Raw genomic sequence first — 5,103 nt, 5'->3', positions numbered from 1 at the left:
GTCGCTTGATTAACTAGAACTCACTCAGCATAGCTGACTTTTAGTATGCACGCAGGTGAATATGATTAAAGAGCTAGCATGAGGTTGACACATGGCATGGATCGAACGGCTGGCATTTGAAGATAGCAGAAATGATGTTTTAAATATGAGGATTTTTGTTATGGTTTTAAAGAAAAGATTACATGTTTTGTAATAAACGGTTACAGTTTTATATTCCACGAAAGTTTTAATAAGCTCTGATTTGTAGAACTGTGTTCATGAGTAAATCCGAAGCTAAAGTAGGGCTGCCGGGACGGGGCCGTACAGTTTCGTAGAAATTCAACTCTAGACCGCCTGAATCGCATATTTCAGTTATCAAATCATGATTTCAACGTTTCGTCAAGCTTCACCGTTAGTCGTTAAAGCGCACCGGTCACGCACGATTCCGACGGGCATCGCCGGCTTCCGGCGGAGATAACAACGGACATTCAGTTTCGAGACACTCAGAGTCGGTTGTACGGAATGAGTGTTTTTCAAACAACTTGGTGACGGTGAAGGAAATGATGGCGTCGTCAACGAGCTCGTCGTCGATTACGGCCATAGGAGGATTAGACGGAAGTAAAGTTTTCGAGCGGTAAACAGTGTTCGTCGTTAGGTATAGTCGCTTCGTCGTTGGCATTCTCGTCGAGAAAGCTACCAAATCACCGGAAAAGGTGCTGCGCTGACTGTCAGGTTGCTTCCGTAAATAGAACTGGAATGGAGAATCACTCGGCTTCTCGAAGTGGTTGCCATTGTTGCAAGAGAAGGTGCGTATTCGCCCATGGCTTATTTTAGCAAATAACTACACTTATTATCTAACTCACGCTTCGTATTCTTTAATTAAAAAGTTCATGGACTAATTGATTCACAGCGTATAATGATTTAGACACAAGTTCGAATGAAGTAGATTCAATTTCAAATCAGCTTCTGTCATCTTCGATTAATGATGAAAATTCAGCTTCTAGTAATATTGATTTTCTATACGTTTTTATTCTCCACTAAATTTATTTAACCGCACATCTTTATCTTAATTACATATGTTGATTTACATTTTAGTGTGACTGCATTTGTAGCTAAAGTTTATCTTTAATTTGTGTTTAAAGTTTTTTTGTAATTTGTTGTTTGTAATTGGATTGCCCTTTAACATTTTTGAATGAGGTTTTATTATTAACTCTATACGTTTGGTACATAGGTGTTTTCATCAAAATTAAGGAATTTTTGACATACATTATATGGTGCATTACAAACTATTCAAATTAGTTTGAACTTCCACATGTTATTTTAGTGTTTTTTTTAAGTTGACATTATTGTGTTGTTCTTTGCGTATCATCATCATCATCGTACTCAGTATATCCCACCAATAGCAAAGCTATAGTAGGGTCTGAGGAGGGTAAGATGTAGACAGCCTTACCTCTACCCCATAAGGATAGAGAGGCTGCTTCCGGTGAGACCCCCGCTCGATAGTAGTTTTGCATCAAGCCTTGGACATAAGGCACATAGCACTCAATCATCGGGACACCGGCTGATCGGTGCATGTACCCTTGTCTTTCGGCTATCAACGCCACTACATGATGCCTGATTAACCGTCCGTCACTTTTAACGTTATTTTCACGAGATTAGTAAAATAACGTCAAAATTAGTGCAATTTCACTTTTGCCCACCCGAGGGTTCACACATATATACATCATATGTGCGCACCGCAAGCAGGGCTAGTTGTTCTTTGCGTATAGGTTCTCTATTTGCTCTGCAGGAAGATGCATGCCATCAATATGATTTTGTATGCTAAGGTATGTATAATGTATTCTTTCTTACAAGACCAATGTATCTTGTATCTTACTTTATGTTCCTGTTATAATGCAAAACTAGTTTTTTTTATTTTTTTTTTTCAGTTTGTCATTGTTGTGTTGTGGAGTTTGATAATTACCGGTACCTCGACACGCTATGTCAAGGTAACATGTTTAGCCGTTGTATTTATATTTTTTGTTGCTATTTCACTTTTGTGTTTGCTTTAGTGTATTAGTATCATTTAGGAAAAGTTTATATGCATACGCATATTACAGATTGTAATTAGTTGTTCAAAAGTTTATTCACATATTAATACGCTCATGATGTAATTTAGCAATCAACTATACTTATTTTCTATCTTATGCCTTGTATTCAGTGATCAACAATTCGTAAGTCAATTCGCTCACGGTGTAGTTTAGCAAACAAGTATTTACCTTACACCTTGTGTTGAATAATTCATAATTGATAGATTAATATCTTCATTTTCATTTTCTCTCAGGAAAACGGGGTCAAAACGTGAAATAAGAGGAGTTTCGATAATCAGATCTAAGGTCACAAGCATACCCGATGACGATTACTCAAGGAAAAAGTACAGAGAGAAGAAGATCGACAGCTCTAACTATCCAAGGTAATTAAACTGACGACCATCATAAACACTGATTATTATTAATTTATTATTATCTTTAGTATTTTTTTTTAAGTTGTACCGTCATTGTTTTGCTTCATAATTTCTCTTACTTGAACCTATATCTTTCTTTATCTATTTGCAGCAACAGACCATTGTTTTGAACTTCTCAACACTCTTCAGAAAATAACTTCAACAATTAATCGATACAACAAGGTACTTAATTCTGTTAGAGGTTTAATCCTAGCATCTCACATTCCAATTCTAGATAATTTACATCAGCTTTGGTTATGTTTTAACGCTTATTCTCTGTCATGTTTTAACGTTACATCAGTCAGTACCCGCTGTGAAGCACGGACAGGTAACCATTAGTTATTTAGTTATTATTTTAGAACATTGTATATAGTATCCATATGGACCATATATCAATAATTGTATATATATTATAAAAATGCTAGGCCGTGAGCCGGCTCAAGCTCGTTTATTAAACGAGCTTGTTTAAGCTCTGATCGATCGAGCTTTTTCACGAGCACTCGGCTCGTTTTCATCCCTAAACAACGCTAGTGTTGATATGGTTTATTTTGATAGGTTATTATCGGTTTTTGGTTAATAATAAGCCGGTTACACAACTTAGTGTCCATATAGTATCCATATTGAAAAATCTTTATTTTTCTTATAATTAGGTACCTCACATGAAGATTGAAGATGGTGAAAGAAGTTATCGAGCGCGGTGAAGTTTTCAGTTTTTATTCCAAATATTTGATATTTTGACTTAATTTAAGTATTATTAGATATCTGGTATGTGTTTGAAATATATTTTAATTGTGGTAAAGATATTATGATTTCTATGTTATAGAGTTTTATTTATTTTTTCTACTGCTAAAATGTGCCACTGCCATTGAGATCCCAAAAAATTGTGGTAGTGGTCAAGAAAGTGCCACTAAAGCTCAACAGTTTGTAGTGGCAGATAAAACAGTGCTACTAAAAGGCTGAAGGTTTGTGGTGGCAGACAAAAATAGTATCACAAAAGGTCAAAGTTATTGGCAGACAAAAAAGTGTCACTAAAACCTAAAAAAGCCTTTAGTGGCAGTTAAGAAAAGTGTCACTAAGTTTAAAAGTTTGTAGTGGCAGCAAAAAAAAAAAGTGTCACTAAAAGTCCAAATTTTTTTTGGTGGCAAACAAATAAAGTGCCACCAAAAGCCTAAAAGTTTGTAGTGACAGACAAAACAAGTGCCACTAAAAGGCTTTAGTGGTAGCGCTTCTAGTGACATTTTTTTTGTGTCACTCATTCCAACAGGGTAATATAGTGGCACTTATTTGGCTTCTTGTGACACTTTTTGTGTGCCGTTAAATGGCTTTTTGTTTGTAGTGTATCCAAGCAAGGAGTATAAGTCTATACCCATGCTTTTATATACCGTGACTTGGCCACTTGGGTCAAACGAGCTAAACAGAAATACTTCAGGGGTTATTTAGTCATTTAGATTTTTTTAGTCAAAGGAAGCCAGTCATGCTCAGCCCGTTGTATACTTTGACTTGGGTCGACAAACCATACATATAAACTTACAAGTAGTTTAGTCATTTTACTCATTTTAGACCATTTGTTGCATCCTTATGTTAACTGTTATATACTTATGCTAAGCGTTTATACTTTTGCTCTGCAGGTTGGAGACATTTTGCTGTTGGCAACACATTAGTCTACTTCATCTTGATGAAGCTGAGCATCTGACTTCAGCTGGAGAGAGATTTAAAGGTAAAACATGACATATTTTATTATTACTTTCATCGATATTGAATCAATCGAATGCACTTCTAACACCTGTTCCACTTTTGGAAGACCTTGCGTTGGCAGTGTATATGGGTTTTAAGTTTATATTTTAAACTGATTACCTAGGTTGTTGTAGTTGTGAGGGCTGATGTTGTACACGTGGTGGCATGGAAGCAAGGTCATATAAATGGGATGATAAGAAATAAGATTTTTGGATTAGTTTAGATTATGATTCTTAAATATTTTTGCAATACTATTTACACATGGCAGTATTTTATTTTTGGTAAATAGCATTAGGCTATTCTTTTCTTTTGTAACCGTGCTGTGTTAGTCCCATAACTAATGCTATGATAGATAACTACATATCTTTGTTGTCAACTTTGGTTGACATGATAGCCCTAATCTTATTACGATTCATGACGGTTTTTTTTTGCACCACAACACACGCGAATCTATGGGTAAAATGTAAGTTGTTAAAAATGAAACGAGCCAAACAGCCAGAATGGGTCAGGAAACAATACCGCCTCAACGCGGCGCCATTTACTAGACACAAACCCGCGCAACGCGCGGGTTATAAAACCTAGTCGTATTTTAGTTATTAACTTATTACTATATTTTTATTTTTAAATAAATAATAATGTGACACTTTTCATACCGTGTGAAAAACGGCATCACTCCCTACTTTTTTTTGCATTCATGTCCAAATGCAGGTGCGAAATAAGATGATCCCTATAGCAGGTTCCACACCTTATTTACCACACCACCACACTCCATTCACATAGATGGTTTTTTATCCTAAAACCTAGCAATTCAATTAATGCTCTAATATCATCTATATAAAGGATTGCAGGAAAGAAAGAAAGACAAAGTGGCATAAGCTATTATATATTACCTACAAACAAAAACACGA

At 35.7% G+C, this 5,103-nt stretch overlaps 1 long non-coding RNA gene across 1 annotated transcript; it reads left to right on the top strand.

The window, feature by feature from the left end:
- The first annotated feature begins 552 nt into the window (after positions 1-552).
- On the top strand, positions 553-3,395 carry LOC143615179 (uncharacterized). The gene is made up of 4 exons (XR_013150424.1): positions 553-785; positions 1,749-1,805; positions 1,908-2,431; positions 2,574-3,395. It is a non-coding gene; the product is annotated as an uncharacterized LOC143615179 (long non-coding RNA).
- Positions 3,396-5,103: the final 1,708 nt, after the last annotated feature.

The sequence above is a fragment of the Bidens hawaiensis genome, unplaced genomic scaffold, assembly GCF_021521415.1.
Source record: "Bidens hawaiensis isolate Kalapana, Puna unplaced genomic scaffold, B.hawaiensis_p1.1 tig00041977_1, whole genome shotgun sequence".
Classification (NCBI taxonomy): Eukaryota; Viridiplantae; Streptophyta; class Magnoliopsida; order Asterales; family Asteraceae; genus Bidens; species Bidens hawaiensis.
Note: the sequence above shows the minus strand (reverse complement) of the source record. Positions and strands in the feature narration are given on the sequence as shown.